The 26,762-nt window shown below is 38.9% G+C and overlaps 1 protein-coding gene across 1 annotated transcript in view; it reads left to right on the top strand.

Annotated features, from left to right (window-relative positions):
• The first annotated feature begins 5,116 nt into the window (after window positions 1–5,116).
• The window catches only part of LOC133544265 (E3 ubiquitin-protein ligase Midline-1-like), a 93,260-nt gene continuing 71,614 nt past the window's right edge, over window positions 5,117–26,762 (top strand). The window contains exon 1 of the mRNA XM_061889427.1: window positions 5,117–5,247. The gene's annotated coding sequence lies outside the window, so the exon portion shown is untranslated. The remainder of the gene's footprint in view (window positions 5,248–26,762) is intronic.

Below are 26,762 nucleotides of genomic sequence, written 5' to 3'. Positions count from 1 at the left end.
AAAACAAATAAAGTGCACTTTTGTGCATGATGTCACTAGGATGAAATATCAAAACAACACTTAATTAAAGTGCACTTTTTGTACAGAACGCCACTACAATAGTTGAAAACAAATAAAGTGCACTTTTGTGCATGATGTCACTAAAAAGACATTAAAAACACCAATTTAAAATGCACTTTTCGTACAGAACACAACTACAATAGTTGAAAACAAATAAAGTGCACTTTTGTGCATGATGTCACTAAAAAGACATTAAAAACACCAATTTAAAATGCACTTTTCGTACAGAACACAACTACAATAGTTGAAAACAAATAAAGTGCACTTTTGTGCATGATGTCACTCAGATGATATATCAAAACAACACTAAATTAAAGTGCACTTTTTGTACAGAACGCCACAACCTTAGTTTAAAACTAATTAAGTGCACTTCTGTGCATGATGTCACTAAAATTACATTTCAAAACAACCCTAAATTAAAGTGCACTTTTTGTACAGAAAACCACTACAATAGTTTAAAATAAACAAAGTGCACTTTTGCGCATGATGTCACTAAGATCAGTGGTTACCAACCACCGGATTGGTACCGGGGCGCATTTATTTATTTATTTATCTTAATATTTACTTTTATTAATTTATTTTTTTATTAAATCAACATACAAACACAAGATACCCTTACGATTAGTGCACCAACCCAAAAAAACTCCCATTTTCATGACAAAAAAAGAAAAAAAAAGAAAGAAGTGAAGTGAAGTGAATTGTATTTATATATAGCGCTTTTTCTCTAGTGACTCAAAGCGCTTTACATAGTGAAACCCAATATCTAACTTTTACATTTAAACCAGTGTGGCTGGCACTGGGAGCAGGTGGGTAAAGTGTCTTGCCCAAGGACACAACGGCAGTGACTAGGATGGCGGAAGCAGGTATTGAACCTGCAACCCTCAAGTTGCTGGCACGGCCGCTCTACCAAACGAGTTATACCAGAGAAAAAAAACACCCCCCGGGAGCGACGACGGCGCAAAAGACATCCTTTATTGCAAAATAAACGACAGTCAAACCTGCTGATCGAGAATGTCCTTCCTGGGTGGTCCATTGAACCCGCACGACGGCCTAAGTCCGTCACAAACGTATACGTGAATATCACGATATAGTCTTTTTCTAGCCCGCGATATATCGATTATATCGCCCAGCCCTAAATGACACCATACAACCCAAAAAAACTCCCATTTTCATGACAAAAAAAGAAAAAAAAAGAAAGAAGTGAAGTGAAATGAATTGTATTTATATATAGCGCTTTTTCTCTAGTGACTCAAAGCGCTTTACATAGTGAAACCCAATATCTAACTTTTACATTTAAACCAGTGTGGCTGGCACTGGGAGCAGGTGGGTAAAGTGTCTTGCCCAAGGACACAATGGCAGTGACTAGGATGGCGGAAGCAGGTATGGAACCTGCAACCCTCAAGTTGCTGGCACGGCCGCTCTACCAACCGAGTTATACCAGATAAAAAAACACACCCCCGGGAGCGGCGACGGCGCAAAAGACATCCTTTATTGCAAAATAAATGACAGTCAAACCTGCTGATCGAGAATGTCCTTCCTGGGTGGTCCATTGAACCCGCACGACGGCCTAAGTCCGTCACAAACGTATACGTGAATATCACGATATAGTCTTTTTCTAGCCCGCGATATATCGATTATATCGCCCAGCCCTAACTGACACCATACAACCCAAAAAAACTCCCATTTTCATGACAAAAAAAGAAAAAAAAAGAAAGAAGTGAAGTGAAGTGAATTGTATTTATATATAGCGCTTTTTCTCTAGTGACTCAAAGCGCTTTACATAGTGAAACCCAATATCTAACTTTTACATTTAAACCAGTGTGGGTGGCACTGGCAGCAGGTGGGTACAGTGTCTTGCCCAAGGACACAACGGCAGTGACTAGGATGGCGGAAGCAGGTATTGAACCTGCAACCCTCAAGTTGCTGGCACGGCCGCTCTACCAAACGAGTTATACCAGAGAAAAAAAACACCCCCCGGGAGCGACGACGGCGCAAAAGACATCCTTTATTGCAAAATAAACGACAGTCAAACCTGCTGATCGAGAATGTCCTTCCTGGGTGGTCCATTGAACCCGCACGACGGCCTAAGTCCGTCACAAACGTATACGTGAATATCACGATATAGTCTTTTTCTAGCCCGCGATATATCGATTATATCGCCCAGCCCTAACTGACACCATACAACCCAGAAAAACTCCCATTTTCATGACAAAAAAAGAAAAAAAAAGAAAGAAGTGAAGTGAAGTGAATTGTATTTATATATAGCGCTTTTTCTCTAGTGACTCAAAGCGCTTTACATAGTGAAACCCAATATCTAACTTTTACATTTAAACCAGTGTGGGTGGCACTGGCAGCAGGTGGGTACAGTGTCTTGCCCAAGGACACAACGGCAGTGACTAGGATGGCGGAAGCAGGTATTGAACCTGCAACCCTCAAGTTGCTGGCACGGCCGCTCTACCAAACGAGTTATACCAGAGAAAAAAAAACACCTCCCGGGAGCGACGACGGCGCAAAAGACATCCTTTATTGCAAAATAAACGACAGTCAAACCTGCTGATCGAGAATGTCCTTCCTGGGTGGTCCATTGAACCCGCACGACGGCCTAAGTCCGTCACAAACGTATACGTGAATATCATGATATAGTCTTTTTCTAGCCCGCGATATATCGATTATATCGCCCAGCCCTAACGGACACCATACAACCCAAAAAAACTCCCATTTTCATGACAAAAAAAGAAAAAAAAAGAAAGAAGTGAAGTGAAGTGAATTGTATTTATATATAGCGCTTTTTCTCTAGTGACTCAAAGCGCTTTACATAGTGAAACCCAATATCTAACTTTTACATTTAAACCAGTGTGGCTGGCACTGGGAGCAGGTGGGTAAAGTGTCTTGCCCAAGGACACAACGGCAGTGACTAGGATGGCGGAAGCAGGTATTGAACCTGCAACCCTCAAGTTGCTGGCACGGCCGCTCTACCAAACGAGTTATACCAGAGAAAAAAAACACCCCCCGGGAGCGACGACGGCGCAAAAGACATCCTTTATGGCAAAATAAACGACAGTCAAACCTGCTGATCGAGAATGTCCTTCTTGGGTGGTCCATTGAACCCGCACGACGGCCTAAGTCCGTCACAAACGTATACGTGAATATCACGATATAGTCTTTTTCTAGCCCGCAATATATCGATTATATCGCCCAGCCCTAACTGACACCATACAACCCAAAAAAACTCCCATTTTCATGACAAAAAAGAAAAAAAAAAGAAAGAAGTGAAGTGAAGTGAATTGTATTTATATAGCGCTTTTTCTCTAGTGACTCAAAGCGCTTTACATAGTGAAACCCAATATCTAACTTTTACATTTAAACCAGTGTGGGTGGCACTGGCAGCAGGTGGGTACAGTGTCTTGCCCAAGGACACAACGGCAGTGACTAGGATGGCGGAAGCAGGTATTGAACCTGCAACCCTCAAGTTCCTGGCACGGCCGCTCTACCAAACGAGTTATACCAGAGAAAAAAAACACCCCCCGGGAGCGACGACGGCGCAAAAGACATCCTTTATTGCAAAATAAACGACAGTCAAACCTGCTGATCGAGAATGTCCTTCCTGGGTGGTCCATTGAACCCGCACGACGGCCTAAGTCCGTCACAAACGTATACGTGAATATCACGATATAGTCTTTTTCTAGCCCGCGATATATCGATTATATCGCCCAGCCCTAACTGACACCATACAACCCAAAAAAACTCCCATTTTCATGACAAAAAAAGAAAAAAAAAGAAAGAAGTGAAGTGAAGTGAATTGTATTTATATATAGCGCTTTTTCTCTAGTGACTCAAAGCGCTTTACATAGTGAAACCCAATATCTAACTTTTACATTTAAACCAGTGTGGGTGGCACTGGCAGCAGGTGGGTAAAGTGTCTTGCCCAAGGACACAACGGCAGTGACTAGGATGGCGGAAGCAGGTATTGAACCTGCAACCCTCAAGTTGCTGGCACGGCCGCTCTACCAACTGAGTTATACCAGATGAAAAAAACACACCCCGGGAGCGGCGACGGCGCAAAAGACATCCTTTATTGGAAAATTAACGACAGTCAAACCTGCTGATGGAGAATGTCCTTCCTGGGTGGTCCATTGAACCCGCACGACGGCCTAAGTCTGTCCCAAACGTATACGTGAATATCACGATATAGTCTTTTTCTAGCCCGCGATATTTCGATTATATCGCCCAGCCCTAACGGACACCATACAACCCAAAAAAACTCCCATTTTCATGACAAAAAAAGAAAAAAAAACAAAGAAGTGAAGTGAAGTGAATTGTTTTTATATAGCGCTTTTTCTCTAGTGACTCAAAGCGCTTTACATAGTGAAACCCAATATCTAACTTTTACATTTAAAACAGTGTGGGTGGCACTGGGAGCAGGTGGGTAAAGTGTCTTGCCCAAGGACACAACGGCAGTGACTAGGATGGCGAAAGCAGGGATTGAACCTGCAACCCTGAAGTTGCTGGCACGGCCGCTCTACCAACTGAGTTATACCAGATGAAAAAAACACACCCCGGGAGCGGCGACGGCGCAAAAGACATCATTTATTGGAAAATTAACGACAGTCAAACCTGCTGATGGAGAATGTCCTTCCTGGGTGGTCCATTGAACCCGCACGACGGCCTAAGTCTGTCCCAAACGTATACGTGAATATCACGATATAGTCTTTTTCTAGCCCGCGATATTTCGATTATATCGCCCCCAGCCCTAACTGACACCATACAATACTTTCCGATTTGATGACTTGACTTTGTGGTAACTTCAAACACAGCATGGGTGTACTCTGTGAAGTAAACAAAGAGGGATGGCTGTTGCTCCTAATAATGGAAGCCAAGGAGTCTCCAAAAGTGCAAGACAAAGCACTCGGAGGGCTGGTCTCGCCTCCGCCCGCTTTACGCTTCCCTGAGCCTGAACACATGACGAGCCAAACCCGACGGCGTGAAGGGGAGGCGGCGGGGGAAGGAGGGCGGGCGGGCGAAGCCGCGACCCGTAAGGAGGAGGAAGAGACGAGCAGGAAAAAAAAGGTGCTCAATGTTTAGATTTGTGCGGATGTGTCTCCTCTCCTTGCAACTCCATCTTTCTCTATTGTCTCTTCAGAAGGAAGCGGCGGCGCTCCTTTCCTCCTTTGTGCCCGGCTCCTGAATGTGAGTGCCTCTTTTCTTCTTGGATTCACTCCCGTTGTGCTTTTGGAGGCAATGGAGGGAACGTCTCCTTCACACACGTGCTCAATGTTGTCCTGCACCGGCGGGTAGGAGCGGGCTGCACTGCACCGCGTGGTCCTGCTGAGGTCGGACCGCACGCGCCCAAAGGCTGTCATTGTTCTCCGTTCCCCTTTGAACTTTGATGGAATGACATCAGTTGGACATTTTTCACAACAAATACAGTGATTCGAAAAATGTCAAAAATGTTGTTCACATTTGCTTTGATTTATGTTGTTAATTTTGTAAATATTATCTCCTCCTCCCATATTTTGCATCCCATTCAACGTATTCCACTTTCAACCTCTTCTGTTTATTCATGACACACATTCTACCTTTTTTAAGCTTTTTCCAAAAACTCCTATATTTTCCAGGAATTCTACAATTTTGACCATTCTAAAATGTTCCAAAGGTCCACATTTCCCAACTGATTCAATCCATTCCATCAAGAAATTCCACTCTTTTATGGACATTTAGAATAATATTTTATTCTTATGTCTGTAAAATTGCAGATTTTAACAAATTTCTCACTTTTCTCTACCAAAATCAACCGATTCAAATCGTTCCAAAGTCAAACTGTTCCTTGCTAATGTTAGCATGTTAGCAAGTATCAAACCCTCTAGGTAATTATTTGCTAGTATGCCACCTCCGAGTCAAATATTTTGTTACTTGATCAATGCTAACTGTTAATAAGCTCTTGTTACCACATTAACATGCTAGGTTTTTAGCTCGTTTTGCAGTTCTACACCTCAGAGTCAAATATTGTGTTACTTGATGCATGTTAGCTGTTAGCATGGTAGCTTTTTAACTACGTTTACAGGTATACCCCACAGGGTCAAATATTTTGTTACTTGACGAATGCTAATTGCTAACATGCTAAGTGATAGCATGCTGACATTAGCATGAAAACTTTAACTATTTTGTAGGTAAAGACCCAAACAGTCGTAGCTTTTGTTAATTCATGCTGTCTGGCTAGCCTGCTAACTATAATTCATGCTATTAGTTCTTGTAATTATTATTCCGCCTGTTTTTATACATCTTCGCCTCCTACATTTTTCATCCGATTCATGACACAAACACGACCTTTTTTAAAATTGTTTCCAAAACTCCTATATTTTCCAGGAATTGCACATTTTTGACCATTCTAAAAGGTTCCAAAGGTCCACATTTCCCAACTGATTCAATCCATTCCATCAACAAATTCCACTCTTTTTTGGACATTTGGAATCTTATTTTATTTTTATGTCTGTAAAATTGCAGATTTTAACACATTTCCCACTTTTCTCTACCAAAAAGCGTTGCTAATCAACCGATTTAAATCGTTCCAAAGTCAAACTACTCCTTGCTAATGTTAGCGTGTTAGCAAGTGTCAAACCCTCTAGGTAATTTTTGCTAGTATGCCACCTCCGAGTCAAATATTTTGTTACTTGATCAATGCCAACTGTAAATAAGCTATTGTTACCACATTAACATGCTAGGTTTTTAGCTCGTTTTGCAGTTCTACACCTCAGAGTCAAATATTGTGTTACTTGATGCATGTTAGCTGTTAGCATGGTAGCTTTTTAACTACGTTTACAGGTATACCCCACAGGGTCAAATATTTTGTTACTTGACGAATGCTAATTGCTAACATGCTAAGTGATAGCATGCTGACATTAGCATGAAAACTTTAACTATTTTGTAGGTAAAGACCCAAACAGTCGTAGCTTTTGTTAATTCATGCTGTCTGGCTAGCCTGCTAACTATAATTCATGCTATTAGTTCTTGTAATTATTATTCCGCCTGTTTTTATACATCTTCGCCTCCTACATTTTTCATCCGATTCATGACACAAACACGACCTTTTTTAAAATTGTTTCCAAAACTCCTATATTTTCCAGGAATTGCACATTTTTGACCATTCTAAAAGGTTCCAAAGGTCCACATTTCCCAACTGATTCAATCCATTCCATCAACAAATTCCACTCTTTTTTGGACATTTGGAATCTTATTTTATTTTTATGTCTGTAAAATTGCAGATTTTAACACATTTCCCACTTTTCTCTACCAAAAAGCGTTGCTAATCAACCGATTTAAATCGTTCCAAAGTCAAACTACTCCTTGCTAATGTTAGCGTGTTAGCAAGTGTCAAACCCTCTAGGTAATTTTTGCTAGTATGCCACCTCCGAGTCAAATATTTTGTTACTTGATCAATGCCAACTGTAAATAAGCTATTGTTACCACATTAACATGCTAGGTTTTTAGCTCATTTTGCAGTTCTACACCTCAGAGTCAAATAATGTGTTAATTGATGCATGTTAGCTGTTAGCATGGTAGCTTTTTAACTACGTTTACAGGTATACCCCACAGGGTCAAATATTTTGTTACTTGACGAATGCTAATTGCTAACATGCTAAGTGATAGCATGCTGACATTAGCATGAAAACTTTAACTATTTTGTAGGTAAAGACCCAAACAGTCGTAGCTTTTGTTAATTCATGCTGTCTGGCTAGCCTGCTAACTATAATTCATGCTATTAGTTCTTGTAATTATTATTCCGCCTGTTTTTATACATCTTCGCCTCCTACATTTTTCATCCGATTCATGACACAAACACGACCTTTTTTAAAATTGTTTCCAAAACTCCCATATTTTCCAGGAATTCCACATTTTGACCATTCTAAAATGTTCCAAAGGTCCACATATTCCAACTGATTCAATCCATTCCATCAACAAATCCCAATCTTTTTTGGACAGTCGGAATGTTATTTTATTTTCATGTCTGTAAAATTGCAGATTTTAACACATTTCCCACTTTTCTCTACCAAAAAGCGTTGCTAATCAACCGATTTAAATTGTTCCAAAGTCAAACTACTCCTTGCTAATGTTAGCGTGTTAGCAAGTGTCAAACCCTCTAGGTAATTTTTGCTAGTATGCCACCTCCAAATCAAATATTTTTGTTACTTGATCAATGCTAACCCTTAGTATGCTATTGTTACCTCGTTAACATGCTAGGTTTTTAGCTCGTTTTGCGATTCTATACCTCAGAGTCAAATTTTGTGTTACTTGATGCATGTTAACTGTTAGCATGGTAGCTTTTTAACTCCTTTTTACAGGTATACCCCACAAAGTCAAATATTTTGTTACTCGATGAATGCTAATTGTTAACATGCTAACTGGTAGCATGTTAACATTGGCATGTAAACTTTAAATATTTTGCAGGTAAAGACCCCAACAGTCGTAGCTTTTGTTACTTCATGCTGTCTGGCTAGCCTGCTAACTTTATTTTATTCTATTAGTTCTTGTAATTATTATTCTCCCTGTTTTTATACATCTTCTCCTACATTTTTCATCCGATTCATGACACACACGCTACCTTTTTTAAAGTTGTTTCCAAAAACTCCTATATTTTCCAGGAATTCCACATTTTTGACCATTCTAAAATGTTTCAAAGGCTTCCAAACTGATTCAATCCATTCCATCAACAAATTCCACTCTTTTTAGGACATTCGGAATATTATTTTATTTTTATGTCTGTAAAATTGCAGATTTTAACGAATTTCCCTCTTTTCTTCTACGAAAATGCGTTGCTAATCAACCAATTCAAATCGTTCCAAAGTCAAACTGTTCCTTGCTAATGTTAGCGTTTTAGCAAGTGTCAAACCCTCTAGGTAATTTTTGCTAGTATGCCACCTCCGGGTCAAATATTTTGTTACTTGATCAATGCTAACCGTTAGAATTCTATTGTTACCATGTTAACATGCTAACGTCGCCATGCTAGGTTTTTAGCTCGTTTTGCAGTTCAAATATTGGGATACCTGATGCATGTTAACTGTTAGCATAGTAGCTTTTTAACTACTTTTTACAGATTTACCCCACAAAATCAAATATTTTGTTACTTGACGAATGCTAATTTGTAGCATGCTAACATTGGCGTGTAAACTTTAAATATTTTGCAGGTATAGACACCAACAGTCGTAGCTTTTGTTACTTCATGCTGTCTGGCTAGCCTGCTAACTGTTAGCATTTCAGTTTGGCTCCAGTTTTTCAGCATTCACACACAATTTCAACGGAAAATTTTGTTTATTTCTATATTTTATTTAAAATAATTTTTTGTTGACGCTGACAGGGTTGGTCAAATAGTGTCACACTTTAATAAATTAGAATAGAATGGACTTTATTGTCATTATATTTGCATAAAACGAGATTAAAGACTCCAACTTAAGGTGCAGTAGTGGGAACAAAAATGGGGTGAAACAAATAACACAAGCGGTAATGAAGGAAAAAAAACTAACAATTGAAATAAACAGACTATCCAATAAAAATAATAAGCAATCCTGTAAAATATACAAAACACTGTAGAAATACAAAATAATGACATAATATAGATGTTTAATGTCTTAAAATGAATTATTCTGTTACACGTCACAGGAGTTACGAGCACAGGAAGGTAGTGTGAAGGCATCTGATGGGAATTGCACCTGACACGGTGGATGAATAATACAAGCCGAGTATGTACATTGCTATCAATTATGGAGAACTTTGCAAAGCTGAATGTGTAGGGAAAACATGTTGCCGTCCAATAGGTGTGCGCACGTATTGCATTTGTCGAAGGATTGGGTAACCCTCTTCGGTCGGATGAGAAGCTGAACCCAGAATTTGATCGATACAATATTTTGATTGAGACTTCACTGGCTTCTTCACAGTCGAGGCAGAGCTGGGATATTTAAGAACGTTGCTTGAGAATCATGTGATATTAAATAAAAAAATAGCCAATGGGCAATTTTGAGCTAATAAACTGGTGAATTGGAAACCGGTTCTTAAACATTAAAGGTCTAAATAACAAGTGCTAAATAGCATGTGCAAACTATATAAGTGTGAGTACGTGTTGCAAACTTTGCCTGCGTGTGCAACTAATACAAAGTGCAAAAGGGTGCATACCACCCTATTTGAATGAGGTTTTTGCATGTATACCAGTTGTCACCATGGAGACACTCATTTCCCTCCACCTGTATGTATCGGGTGGTCCAACCCGTGCTGTTTCGCCATATTGTTGACATGCAGCACAACAATATAATACAGTATTTACCACATTTTCTGGGCTACATTAGACTTAGACTTCCTTTTTATTGTCATTCAAATCTGAACTTCACAGTACGGATAAGAACGAAATTTCGTTGCTTTAGCTCATGGTAGTGCAGGATAAAAAAGCAATAAGGTGCAGATGTAAATAAGTACATTACCATTCAGATAAAGATATTGCACTTTTTCATATGCATCCACGTTTATGGATGTCCATCCATCCATTTTCTACCGCTTATTCCCTTTCGGGGTCGCGGGGGGCGCTGGCGCCTATCTCAGCTACAATCGGGCGGAAGGCGGGGTACACCCTGGACAAGTCGCCACCTCATCGCAGGGCACGTTTATGGATGTATGTTATATATATATATATATATATATATATATATATATATATATATATATACATATATATATATAGGTGTGGGAAAAATCACAAGACTACTTCATCTCTACAGAACTGTTTCAATCATCAGGAGATTTAATGGAAGCATTCACATACAATGGTTTATATAGGGCACAGAGTGGGTGGGTACAGGCAGGCGTAGGGGCGTGCTGATTGGCTCATGTGTTACCTCAACGGAGGGTGCTTACAGGCATCAGTCATTTACCAAGCAAAGGTAACACGCAAGGACATTAACACATCCGACATGTACGTAGGATTAACCGACGGAGCGTTCAAAACAAGATGGAATAATCACAACGCCTCCTTTAGAAACCAGACTTTGTGGAATTCTACAGAACTCAGCAAACACATTTGGAACCTCAAAGACAATAATGTTGAATATTCAATAACATGGCAAATTCTTGCATCCAGCACACCTTACAACAGTGGTAATAAAAGATGCAACCTATGCTTAAAAGAGAAACTGTTTATTATATATCATCCAGACCTGTCATCCCTCAACAAGCGCAGTGAAATCATTCCAACATGCCGCCACAGAAGGAAACACCTCCTAGGTAACACATGAGCCAATGACCACGCCCCTACGCCTGCCTCTACCCACCGACTCTGTGCCCTATATAAACCATTGTATGTGAATGCTTCCATTAAAATCTCCTGATGATTGAGGGAACCCCTCATGAAACAGCTCTGTAGAGATGAAGTAGTCTTGTGATTTTTCCCACACCTACATATTGCGCTCTACCACGGTATCGAGCACTATTCTCTGGATAATCCAATCAAGACATATATATATATATATATATATATATATATATATATATATATATATACATACATATATATATATGTATATATACATATATATATATATATGTATATATATATATATATATATATATATATATATATATATATATATATATATATATATATACCGTATTTCCTTGAATTGCCGCCAAGGTGCTAATTAATTTAAAACCTCTTCTCACTCCGGCGTTTACCAAAGGCATGCGGCGGTAAAGGCAAGCGTGTACTAATTATTTTAAAACCTCTTCTCACGCCGGCGCTTACCAAAGGCATGCAGTAAATTTAGGCCTGCGCTTATAAATTTGAGTGTGATGTAAGGATACAATCATGAAAAGCACATTTAATTAAAAAAACGTTATTATGGTCTTACCTTTACTTATAAATGAAGTCCATGCGCAGCTCCTTCTGATCAAAAGCATCAATAACTTGTTTATAGAAGTCTTTCTTATCTTTCTTCGGTTTTAGAAGTATCTCTGTCTGGATGGAGATCTTCCTTTATTACCTCCTGCTTTGATTGAAAGTCCAGTTTAGAAAACTGTTTTATTTTAGATATGTAATCCTCCATGTTAAAAGTGCAAGTGAGTGTAAAAAATGAACGATCGCTGCTCACTCTTGCTGCTTGTTGTCACTTTTTCTGCAGCCGAGGAGTCACAAGAAGGCTCACTAGCGCCCTCTACCACCAGGGGGCGGGAGTCATTTAATGACTCATATTTGACACACGCAGCTACGGTATATTAATAAAACATAGCTGCTTACTGTAATTTTTAGCATATTCAATAGCTTGGACCTTAAATCCTACTGAATAGTTCTTAATCTTCTTCCCTTTATGCGATTTCAAATTATTGAAATCAGCCTCCTCCATTTTGAAAATGATGACAGGTGTAGTGTCAGTCGTGACGTGACGAGTTTGACCCAGTGGAAATTGTAACCATATGCTAATTATTGCGCGAAACGAGTTTGACCCGGCATTAATTCTAGGCAGGTGCTTACTATATACCAGGCTGCAATTCAAGGAAGTACAGTACTGTATATATATATATATACATATATATATATATTCAATCAAGACCTTATTTTTTTGTTCTGAGGTGAAGTGTCTGAAATGATCCGAACACAATATAAAATGCATATTGCAATTTTTTTGGTTTTATATAGTTATGCTGTAATAAAACATTTACTATATGTCAAAAACGAACTCCGAAACAAATCACTGTATTTAACTTTAGCCTCTAAAAAGTGCTGTGTGCAACTTCCTTGAAGCTTATGCTACCCTTAGTGGTTTACCAGAACACATTTGTTCGACAATTGTCTGTTATTCACAATTACAAAGTTTTATGTACATTTCTGCATATGCACATATGTGCATGTCTTACGTACGAACGTAGAAAATACATCGTTACATACTAGAAGCCGCAAAAGGGGCCGGACGTACTGTATAGAATAATGGACAATGTAAAGTTGCTGCCCTCTAGGCATCTGTAAAAAAAACAGAACATTACAGGAAATTGTCATTGCTGAATACACGATGTGTTCAATATATTTTTTGTCTGACAGTACTAATATGTTGACACGCGCCATTTGTGCATAACTGAGCCAGTTTGCGTTCTAGGAGTGCTCAATTTAGACGCAGAACGGCGACCGCAGAACAGTTTCAGTCTTGATCAACCACATTGCGAGTGCAAAATGATTGTAATTGCATCTCCTCCAGCCAGTATCGTGACCGTCCCGATAATCATCACGTGGACCCTGACTTAAACAAGTTCAAAAACTTATCCGGGTGTTACCATTTAGTTGTCATGGTCCACGTCTTGGACCATGTTATATTGTGGGTTTTGTTCTGTTTTGTTATCACCCTGTGTTGTATTTGACGTCTTTGGTTCCCGGGGGCACTTCCTGTTTTGGTCCCGTTGTCATAGTTAGCCATTTTAGCTTCCACGCTATTCCTGTTTAATTTATGTCCCTAGTTTACATACCAGTGCTTTCTGTTTGTTTTGTCTAGTGCCTTTGTGCAAGTGCCTTTGTTTTTAGTTGTTTTATTGTATGATAAATTATCATTCCTACCTTTACGCTGTGTCCATCTTCGCTGCACCCACGGGAGAACGCAAACCACGCCACGATGCCGGCAAAGCGCCACATTAGTGGTCAATTGCATGGAATATGTACTGTACTGTGCAATTTACTAATAAAAATAGGCAATCAATCAATCAATCAATCAATCAATCAATCAATCAATCAATCAATCAATCATTCAATCATTCAATCAAAAACCGACCTCGAAAATATTTTATTTGGTGCATGGTCTAATGGGGCTTCACGGTGGCAGAGGGGTTAGTGCGTCTGCCTCACAATACGAAGGTCCTGCAGTCCTGGGTTCAAATCCAGGCTCGGGATCTTTCTGTGTGGAGTTTGCATGTTCTCCCCCGTGAATGCGTGGGTTCCCTCCAGGTACTCCGGCTTCCTCCCACCTCCAAAGACATGCACCTGGGGATAGGTTGATTGGCAACACTAAATTGGCCCTAGAGTGTGAATGTTGGCCCTGCGATGAGGTGGCGACTTGTCCAGGGTGTACCCTGCCTTCCGCTCGATTGTAGCTGAGATAGGCGCCAGCGCCCCCCGCGACCCCGAAAGGGAATAAGCGGTAGAAAATGGATGGATGGCATGGTCTAATGATAAGTGTGATTAGTAGATGGCAGTCAAACATAGGAGATACACTTCGCTGAGAAATCTGAAATCTAAGTAAAATGAAATATCTCAAATAAGGCTGATATTTGCTTATTTTCTGTCTATTACTGTGCTGTGTTGTGCAATCTACTAATAAAAAATGTCAATCAATAAATCAATCATATATTCTGCATTACCGGAAGACAGTTGGATTGCACTCTCTATTTTTGCTCTTTTTTAATGATATTTTTAATAACCGCAAACCTTTGGTAGATCAGACCCTAAATCAGCACCTAAAATGTGTGCAGTTGATTTATTCAGTTTTTATTAGCATGCCATGAAAACCCTTCTGCATTTTGGAATTTCAAAATGCCAATCTTGTGTTGTTTGCTCCGAAACACACATTTTGCCATATTTGGAGCCCAGCAGGGTTTTCACGCTCGGAGGCCTTGGCAGCGGCAAGTCTTTTTCATTCCTCGCCAAAGTTCCCCCTCCCCAAGACTCCCGCTCTCTGCTGGTTATTCAAGAGCTTTGGCATTCCCATTCTAGTCTTTTGAGAACAGAACTCTGGCTCTTTTCCACCTCACAATGGGTTTGAAAAGAGGGATAACGATAGGGTGAGTTTCGACCAAAAACAGAGCGTTTACATTGGAGATATCCACGATTTATCTGGCCTGTGGGCATTGAACCACGTGAATGAGCTGATTGGTTCTACGAGCGACCCGACATGGTGCTAATAACAGGGACAAAGGGCGGGAGAACCAAAGGCACTTAGCGCTACGATAATCTGGGAGCTAATCAACACCCAGTGCAGCATGAGCCTCAACTAGTTTTGTTTAGTCTTTATTTGAAGCTGAGATAGGCGCCAGCACCCCCCGCGACCCCAAAAAGGGAATAAGCGGTAGGAAATGGATGGATGGATGAAGGGAAAATGCACAGAAACATTAAGCTCAAAGACAGATATGTTCTGTACCAGATTATAGCTATATAGCTAATTTCCATTTGCAGTCCCTGGCTACTTAAATTAAAGGGATACAAAAATCATGCAATAAAGTTATTACAGTAAAATCATACCATATCATGGAATCAAATAAAGAAAAGTCATAAAATGCCTAGCCTTAGGTCGCTGCTTTCAATTGGCCGCTAAATTTGTCTGTCTGTGTTAGCACTTATAATAACAATAACGCTCATATTTGGTTAATTTTGAAGTCACAATGTAAATGGAGTATTGTTCGCGCTTTCTGGATGTTTTTCGAGAGAGTATAATGAGCGCTATAGAGGACCCTCCATCTGTTGACTCAACTGTTTGCTATTCATTGACAATTTTGAATGAGCGAAGCATATATGTTCTTGTCTTCCAGAAGGATTGTCAATGATAAACAGCACATCTCTTTCCAGTTTTTTTGCGCATTTCCAGTACGACTGATCTGATAATATGGTCAGAGTCACTCTCCGAAAATAGCTCAAGTTATTCGGAACGGGATATTCTAACCGACTGACATGAATTTGTGGCATTTTGTGACGTTCAAACGGTATTTTCACATACTTAGTCCATTGTAAGTACAATTGGATACAATAAAACACAAATAAGCATCTAAAGTCAGCTTGGTTCTCCTCTCTTCTGGTACTTCATAGACAAGTGTTTCAAAGGGCTTCACAAACATCAATCAATCAATCAATCAATGTTTACTTATATAGCCCTAAATCACTAGTGTCTCAAAGGGCTGCACAAACCACCACGACATCCTCGGTAGGCCCACATAAGGGCAAGGAAAACTCACACCCAGTGGGACATCGGTGACAATGATGACTATGAGAACCTTAGAGAGGAGGAAAGCAATGGATGTCGAGCGGGTCTAACATGATACTGTGAAAGTTCAATCCACAATGGATACAACATAGTCGCGAGAGTCCAGTCCAAAGAGGATCCAAGACACAGCAGCGAGAGTCCCGTTCACAGCGGAGCCAGCAGGAAACCATCCCAAGCGTAGGCGGACCAGCAGCGCAGAGATGTCCCCAGCCGATACACAGGCGAGCAGTACATGGCCACCGGATCGGACCGGACCCCCTCCACACGGGAGAGTGGGACATAGAAGAAAAAGAAAAGAAGCGGCAGATCAACTGGTCTAAAAAGGAGGTCTATTTAAAGGCTAGAGTATACAAATGAGTTTTAAGGTGAGACTTAAATGCTTCTACTGAGGTGGCATCGCGAACTGTTACCGGGAGGGCATTCCAGAGTACTGGAGCCCGAACGGAAAAAGCTCTATAGCCCGCAGACTTTTTTTGGGCTTTGGGAATCACTAATAAGCCGGAGTCCTTTGAACGCAGATTTCTTGCCGGGACATACGGTACAATACAATCGGCAAGATAAGATGGAGCTAGACCGTGTAGTATTTTATACATACAACAACATAACCTGGGCAAGGAAAAACTTAAAAGACAATCGACTGCAATGGATGTGAAGTACATTGGGATGCCAACAAAAAGTCAGTCATATGGGGATCTTCTTCTTAACTGAGCCAGGTCATCTACAAAGAGACATCCATAGCTTTGTATGGAAGAGTGTGAGAATACTGTATCGAAAATGAAAAAAAATGTATATTAATTTGTTTTCAAGTGTTCTTGGAGTAGTATAATCAATTAAATTAGGATTCGGTTGAATACATTTAAATCAAAAAATAAGCACAAATATATTTATGCAAACAAAACATTTCTGTTCCATTTTAGCAATGTGTTGCTTGTTATAAAAGGAGGTTTATCAATGCAATCCAGTTTAGGCAAATGTTGCTGAATTGACTGTTGACGAACTCACGAGACGATCATTTATTCAATTCATAATTGATATCTGTCCTACACAGTCATCACTGTGCACCATGACACCTCTCTGCCATCATCAAATATTCATGGATTTTGATGAATGTCACAGCTTTCCATTTTGTGGACTGCAGCACATCATCATCTCTGATTCTTTTAACGGCCAAAGTGAACACTTTTACATATTATCTATATATATATATATATATATATATATATGTATGTATGTATGTATGTATATATACACAAACACGCACACACATAAATATATATATCATGTATACACACACACATATATATACACACATTCATACATATATACACATATATATATACATACATATACATATATACACATATACATATATATATATACACACACATATATGTATATATACATACATACATGTATATACATATGTACATATACGTGTATATATACACACATACATGCATACACACATATATATATACACACATACATAAATACAGTATATATATACATATATGTAGATATACACACATATACATATACACATACATATAAACATTTATACATACTATACAGTATATACATATGTATATGAATATATATGTGTATACACATATATATATATATATATATATATATATATATATATATATATATATATATATATATAAACAACAGCAGTCATGTTTTCGTCTACCGTGAAGCAGTTCGTCTGCCGTAAACAGTAATGTTGTGACACTCTTAAACAGGACAATACCGCCATCTACCGTACATGCATATGGTTAGAAAAATAGTGACAGAGAATACAACAAGGATGGACAATTCAACCCTTAACTCAACAATGAGTAGATGAGTGTTATGTGTGTTTATATGTGTAAATAAATGAACACTTAAATTCAAGTACTTCTTATATATATATATATATCTATGTGTGAAGTGAAGTGAATTATATTTATATAGCGCTTTTCTCTAATGACTCAAAGCGCTTTACATAGTGAAACCCAATATCTAAGTTACATTTAAACCAGTGTGGGTGGCACTGGGGGCACGTGGGTAAAGTGTCTTGCCCAAGGACACAACGGCAGTGACTAGGATGGCGGAAGCGGGAATCGAACCTGCAACCCTCAAGTTGCTGGCACGGCCACTCTACCAACCGAGCTATACCGCCCCGTGTGTGTGTATATGTATATATATCACACACATATATATATATATATATATATATATATATATATATATATATATATATATATATATATATATATATATATATATATATATATATATATAAACACACACAGTGCATATATACTCAAATGCAAAGGAAATTGTTTCATATTGACATTTTGGACCACTAGAAAGCCTTGATTTTAATATTTTGGAGCAACATAAATCCTTGTTCAATCATTCATTTTTTGTGCAAAATACAAAAAATAAATAAATAAATAAAATAATGTAGGCTATTAATAGAAATCATAAAAATGACAAGTGACAGGATGTATTCCACTGATGCTAAACTACATTTCTAAAACCCAGGAACTTTTTTACAGACTGAGCCGGTTCTGCACAGTACTTGTGTTGCAGATTTGACTGACAGATGTTCCATCCGTCACGTCCCTCGTTCTTTTTCTCCCTTGACCTACTTCCGTCCTTAAAACCATTCTGAAAGTAAGTTCAAGGGACCTCAGCAGAAACCAGCCAAATGTACTTGAGAAGGTCAAAGACATACACATAGAAGACAGGACCACCCACACGCTGAGGGAACATATATCCACGCGTCCTACGTTAACCATGTCCGAGATGTCACATTTGATGCTTCCAGACGTCCGTTTGTTTTGACTTTTTGGTTGCTTTGGACTGCTGGTCATCATTTCATTTGGAGAAAGGAGGTATGATCCTGCCAGTCCCAGATCCCAGGTCATCACCCCATCACAGTCTATCCCTGGTCTTGGTCTCACGCAGCTGGACTCCACATTCCACTCATTCCTGCTTGCTTAAAAAGGAAAATTTACTCGGTTCAAAGTGGCGGACAGCTTTTCCAATTTAAGGGATTGACAGACGAGACTGCAGTGTTTGGCCTTGACAAAAACAAAAATTAAATAAAATATTTTAAAGTATATATATATATATATATATATATATATATATATATATATATATATATATATATAAACAAACACACACATTAGGTCAGGAAAAAACACAGAGGCTATTCCATTCGTACAAGCCTGTTTCGCAGGTTTCCCTGCTCTTCAGGGGTTTTATATATATAAAATCTCCTGTGACGTGATGGTGAGAAACAATGTGGGATGTAAATATTTATATATATAAATATATATAGTCAAGGTTTCTGTGGTTTGTATGTTACACAGTGCTCAATACCGGGGTAGAGCGGAACGTACAGTCGATCAGGAAAAACACATAAAAAACACAGAGACTATTTCATCCAGACAAGCCTGATTTCCCTGCTCTTCAGGAGGTCTTATGTATATAAAACCCCCTGAATTAATATGTTGCTTCGATAAATTGTTTAAACTGTGTATGTAAATAAAATTGATAAAATCCATACCACATGAAGTTCCTGGAACTTCGAATACACGGACATAGAACGCACATGAGGATTTTTTTAATGCTGTGGAACAGGCTTGTAGGGATGAAATAGCCTCTGTGTTTTTTTTTTCTGACCTAATGCGTATATATATATATATGTAACAAATTCAAAAAGAAAATAACTCTCTATGTATATATATATATATATATATATATATATATATATATATATATATATATATATATATACACTTATATATGTACATATATATATATATATATATATATATACATAGAGAGTTATTTTCTTTTTGAATTTGTTACATATATATATATATATATATATATATATATATATATATATATATATATATATATATATATATATATATGGCTAGAGACGGGAATAAGTAACTTTCTGATTAGTGCTCAGCAGCAGGTGAGCATGCCAAACACTAACCAGAGGCAGGTGAATCCAATCAGTACCCATGGTAACCAAAACAAACCCAGGGGTTCACAAAACAGGAACTGAGGGAGTCCAAAACTAACAGAATATGACTAGACAAAACATGGATCATGACATCAACGTCAGAATCCAACATTGATTAAATGTCGTCAAAAAGCATGTTTTGTGTTGTAAGATATTGGTTTGAAAATTACCAAATTTCAACGGTCAACTCAGCGTCACCACCAAGCGTCCTCCGCGCACGGCAAATCTAAGCCACGCACAAAATCAAATAAAAAAAATAAGCGCGTAACAATTTTCAATATAACTGACGACAAGAGGCCACAACAGAGAAAACGGTTTTCGTCATCACTGTTTAATTATTTCAACATCTGTTAAGACGCTTTAAGGAGGACATGAATTCCATCCATCACTTTTTGACCAAAACTCGTTATTGTCGGCCAATAACGAGATATCCAGCAAAACTGATCATTTTCGGCCGTACAAACCAGACCAAAAATAACATTGACATCTGTCATATCAACAACACCCGCTCCCTCTTTCTCACTTCCGCCCACACAAAAAGTCGGACACATAATGTGTAGTTCCATGTCGTTTATTACTATGGTTTACCAATAAAATATGTGCTTATTCCAGTGTTATCTATTAATAATCTTAATTTATAAAATTAATAATTAAATGCTGTTATTATATTAAATAAATACTAATAAAAATATATATTTTACAAACAAAGTGTACAGATGATCCCATGCTTACATCTCATTGTGCAACATGCGAATGTTTTTAATGGGAACTAAAAAGGATATCTAAAAGGTGTACACATTATTGTTAAAGCTGGACCTCCACCCAGACAAACAAAACTAGTACACATCTCATGAAAAACAATATTTTATTTATATTTGAAAATAATCTCATGGAAATGACTGCTATAATTTTATTATAATATAAAAACATTTAACTATTTAGGTTTGAGTCAAGTGTGCTGCTGGTGATAAAGGTTGTCAAAAAGCATGTTGTTTCAACGTCGTATTTGTGTTGTAGAATATTGGTTGGAAAATGACCAAAATTCGGTGGTCAAATCAACGTCAGAACCCAACATTGATTAAACGTTGTCAAAAAGCAAATGGGATATCTAGCATTAGTGCCCAAGGCATGGGTAACTTACACATCTGTGAAGGCACCATTAATGCTGAAAGGTACATACAGGTTTTGGAACAACATATGCTTCCATCTAAGCGCCGTCTTTTTTATGGACGCCCCTGCTTATTTCAGCAAGACAATGCCAAGCCACATTCAGCACGTGTTACAACAGCGTGGCTTCGTAAAAAAAAGAAGGCAGGTTTTTTCCTGGCCCGCCTGCAGTCCAGACTTGTCTCCCATAGAAAATGTGTGGCGCATTATGAAGCGTAAAATACGACAGCGGAGACCTCGGACTGTTGAACGACTGAAGCTCTACATAAAACAAGAATGGGAAAGAATTCCACTTTCAAAGCTTCAACAATTAGTTTCCTCAGTTCCCAAACGTTTATTGAGTGTTGTTAAAAGAAAAGGTGATGTAACACAGTGGTGAACATGCCCTTTCCCAACTACTTTGGCATGTGTTGCAGCCATGACATTCTAAGTTAAATATTACTTGCAAAATAAACCAAAGTTTATGAGTTTGAACATCAAATATGTTGTCTTTGTAGTGCATTCAACTGAATATGGGTTGAAAAGGATTTGCAAATCATTGTATTCTGTTTATATTTACATCCAACACAATTTCCCAACTCAAATGGAAACGGGGTCTGTAGTTTCACTTTGCTGCGATAAACAAACCGCTGCATGATATTCTACATTTTTGGAGTTTCACCTATATGTACAATACCACAGGGCATTTTCCATATGGCAGCCATTTGGTGTGTAATGGCTCACATAGTTGATGATCCTTCCGCATCTGGGGATGGACTCCAGTCTTCCTTGACAATGAACAGGATAAGTGGTTTAAAAACGGACGTGTGTACGATTGTGTCCTGTGTAAAATTAGGTTACCGCAACCTTGGCAGAGGCCTATTCTTCTCTGACTGTCCTCAACAAGTTGTTCTTTCAGCCAGACCCAGGATGGTCTAATGCATGGGTGTCAAACTCTGGCCCGCGGGCCAAATCTGGCCCGCCGTGTAATTATGGTCCTTGGCCCATGGCAAAGGACTCCTGTGGAGTCCTTTGCCATGGGCCAAGGACCCTATTGAAACTGCTGTGTTTTATTATTATTCCGCACCTACGCGCTGTAATTTGACCCCCTTAACATGCTTCAAAACTCACCAAATTTGACACACACGTCAAACTTTCCCAACATATTAAGCAACCAATCCCCCAAAATGAAAATTGCGCTCTAGTGCCCCCTAGGAAAAAATTACAGACAAAAGTGCATGTAACTTCTGTTAGGAATGTCATAGCGAGATGAAACAAAAACTCCTATGTAGGTCTGACTAAGACCCAATTTTCATACGCTCACTTCTTTCAGCAAAAATCTACAGGAAGTTGGCAAAAACCCCTTCAAAATAAAATGTTCGCAAAAAATGCAATTTTTGCCTCTTTGCGCTGTAATTTGACCCCTTTAAAATGCTTCAAAAGTCACCAAACTTGGCGCACACATAAGGACTGGCAAATATTGCGATCTAATGAAAAAACCAAACCCCAAAACTCAAAATTGCGCTCTAGCGCTATTTTTGAATAAAACACTGAAAAAACTGCTCCTAGGAAGAAAACACAGACAAAATTGCTTGTAACTTCCGGTAAGAATGTCGGAGAGACATGAAAGAAAAACCTCTATGTAGGTCTCGCTTAGACCTACATTTCATAGATTGACAACCCCCAACAAAAATCAATAGGAAGTTTGCAATCCCCCCTTCAAAACAAAAGTTTTGTGAAAACCGGTCACCTTTCTTCAAACATTATCTCCTCTGAGTGCGTTTGTTGTTTTGGCTTCAAACTCGCACAGGAGAGAAATTGAACCCTTTTGATTAAAAGTATAGAACAGAGTTTTGATAAATTCTCAGGTTTTGATTTTACGCGCCTTTAAAGAACCCCTGTGCAAAGTCTCCTAAAAAATGTCATTTTTGCCTCTTTGAGCTGTTATTTGACCCCCTTAAAATGCTTCTAAACTCACCAAACTTGACACAAACATCAGGTCTGGCGAAAATTGCAATCTGATGAAAAAACCTAACCTCAAAACTCACCAGGCGCTCGCCATCGTGGCCCACCTCCGGGCCTGGCTCCAGAGGGGGGCCCCGGTGACCCGCGTCCGGGCCAGGGAAATCTTGGTCCATGTTTTGTCTTCTTCATAGAGGTCTTCGAGCTGCTCTTTGTCTGATCCCTCACCTAGAACCTGTTTGCCTTGGGCTTGGGCTGGCCTGGGAACGCCTCGGGATCCCCCTGGAAGAGCTAGACGAAGTGGCTGGGGAAAGGGAAGTCTGGGTTTCCCTGCTTAGGCTGTTGCCCCCGCGACCCGACCTCGGATAAGCGGAAGAAGATGGATGGATGGATGCCATTGATATTTTTTTCAATTATTATTATTAGGGTCCGCAGGCCCATTGCAAAGGATTCCAAAGGACCCTATTGAAACTGTAAGGTTTTATTATTCTTTTTCTTTATTATTATTATTCCGCACCTATGCGCTGTAATTTGACCCCCTTAACATGCTTCAAAACTCACCAAATTTGACACACATGTCGGTATAGCAAACCTTCCCAACTTATTAAGCAACCAAACCCCAAAAATGAAAATTGCGCGTTAGCGCCCCCTAAAGCAAAAAAAAAAAACAGACTGCTTGTAACTTCCGTTAACAATGTCGTAGAGACATGAAACAAAAATTCATATGTAGAACTGACTTAGACCTATATTTCATAATTTTACCTTTTGGGAGAAAAATTTACAGAAAGTTGGCAAAAACCCCTTCAATACAAAATGTTCGCAAAAAATGCAATTTTTGCCTCTTTGAACTGTAATTTGACCCCCTTAAAATGCTTCAAAATTCACCAAACTTGGCACAGACATCAGGACTGGCAGAAATTGTGATTTAATGAAAAAACCAAACCACAAAACTCAAAATTGCGCTGGAGCGCAATTTTTGCATAAAACACAGAAAAAAAAAACTGCTGCTAGGAAGAAAACACAGACAAAACTACTTGTAACTTCCGGTAAGAATGTCAGAGAGACCTGAAACAAAAACTTCTATGTAGGTCTAACTTAGACCTACATTTTAATAGTCAACATCCTTCAGCAAAAATCAACAGGAAGTAAAAAATTACCCCTTCAAAATAAAAGTTTTGTAAACACCTGTCACCTTTTTTCAAACGTTATCTTTGTCGATTCTGCTTCAAACTCGCACAGGACAGAGTTTGAACCCTTCTGATTAAAAGTTATCGAAATACTTTTGATTACTGCTCCGGTTTGGATTTTACGCGCCTTCAAAAAACCCCTGCGCAAATTTTCCTAAAAAATGTAATTTTTGCCCCTTTGAGCTGTAATTTGACCTACTTAAAATGCTTCAAAGTGCAAGTTAAAGCTCTGTTATGCAGACCGAAAGCCATTTATCAACAACATCCAGAATCTCCGATCTGTAATTTCACCCCCTTAACGTGCTTCAAAACTCACCAAATTTTACACACACATCAGGACTGGCAAAAACTGCCATCTAATAAAAAAACAAACCCCAAAAATCTAAATTGCGCTTAGCTCCCCCTAGAAAGATACCCAGACAAAACTGATTGTAACTTCTGTTAGGAATGTCGTAGAGACATGAAATAAAAACCTCTGTTGGTCTGACTTAGACCAGGGCTTGAGTAGCGGCGGCAGCAGCCAAAGGCGGACCCGACCAACGCTGCTTGCAGCTTTAATTATTATTATTCCCCCTTAACATGCTTCAAAACTCACCAAATTTGACACACATGTCGGTGTGGCAAACCTTCCCAACTTATTAAGCAACCAAACCCCAAAAATGAAAATTGTGCGTTAGCGCCCCCTAAAACAAAATAAAAAAAAAACAGACTGCTTGTAACTTCCGTTAACAATGTCGTAGAGACATGAAACAAAAATTCATATGTAGAACTGACTTAGACCTACATTTCATAATTTTACCTTTTGGGAGAAAAAGCTACAGAAAGTTGGCAAAAACCCCTTCAATACAAAATTTTCGCAAAAAATGCAATTTTTGACTCTTTGAACTGTAATTTGACCCCCATAAAATGCTTCAAAATTCACCAAACTTGGCACAGACACCAGGACTGGCAGAAATTGTGATTTAATGAAAAAACCAAACCACAAAACTCAAAATTGCGCTGGAGCATAATTTTTGCATAAAACACAGAAAAAAAACTGCTGTTAGGAAGAAAACACAGACAAAACTGCTTGTAACTTCCGGTACGAATGTCAGAGAGACCTGAAACAAAAACTTCTATGTAGGTCTCACTTAGACCTACATTTTAATAATTGACATCCTTCAGCAAAAATCAACAGGAAGTTAAAAATTACCCCTTCAAAATAAAAGTTTTGTAAACACCTGTCACCTTTTTTCAAACGTTATTTTCTCTGAGCGCGTTTGTCGATTCGGCTTCAAACTCACACAGGACAAGGTTTGAACCCTTCTGATTAAAAGTTATCGAAATACTTTTGATTACTGCTCCGGTTTGGATTTTACGCAACTTCAAAAAACCCCTGCGCAAATTTTCCTAAAAAATGTAATTTTTGCCTCTTTGAGCTGTAATTTGACCCCCTTAAAATGCTTCAAAGTGCAGGTTAAAGCTCTACTATGCAAAGCGAAAGCCATTTATCAACAACATCCAGAAATGCCGATCTGTAATTTGACCCCCTTAACATGCTTCAAAACTCATCAAATTTTACACACGCCTCAGGACTGGTGAAAATTGCCAGCTAATAAAAAAACAAACCCTAAAAATCAAAATTGCGCTCTAGCGCCCCCTAGGAAAAAACATTGAAAAAACTGCTTGAAACTTCTGTTAGGAATGTCGTAGAGACATGAAACAAAAACTTCTATGTTGATCTGACTTAGACCAGGGCTTGGCAGCGGCCAAAGGCGGACCCGACCAACGCTGCTTGCAGCTTTAATTATTATTTGAAACTGGATTTTGCATGTCACTAAAGTTATATAAGCCTTGCTTGTTCAATATTTAATGCAAAACTTGTTTGGGTCCCTATTATAAGGTTAATTTGTTTAACCTTGGCCCGCGGCTTTGTTCCGTTTCAAATTTTGGCCCACTCTGTATTTGAGTTTGACACCCCTGCTCTAATGCGTCATAGCGTTACGCAGAAACATGTAAACACGCAGAGATTAAGGGTGCAAACCCACAGAGAGAACACTGAAATTAACACTTACAGGGTTTCTAAAAATCACACAATCCCAAAGGAATCTGGTCTGCGTTCCTGTGGTCTTCTTGTCTGGAATTGATCAGACCCTCAGTCGCACAAGTTTTAGGATGGCTCCTACGTTTTGTAAAATAGTTAGGACTGGAGTTGGCAGTCATGGTGGCGTCTGTGTGGGCAAAGTCACGGTTGACTTTTATCTCGGACATTAATCAATCAATCAATCAATGTTTATTTATATAGCCCCAAATCACAAATGTCTCAAAGGACTGCACAAATCATTACGACTACAACATCCTCGGAAGAACCCACAAAAGGGCAAGGAAAACTCACACCCAGTGGGCAGG

The sequence above is a fragment of the Nerophis ophidion genome, linkage group LG27, assembly GCF_033978795.1.
Source record: "Nerophis ophidion isolate RoL-2023_Sa linkage group LG27, RoL_Noph_v1.0, whole genome shotgun sequence".
NCBI lineage: Eukaryota > Metazoa > Chordata > Actinopteri > Syngnathiformes > Syngnathidae > Nerophis > Nerophis ophidion.
This window is presented reverse-complemented; position numbering and strand designations above follow the sequence as displayed.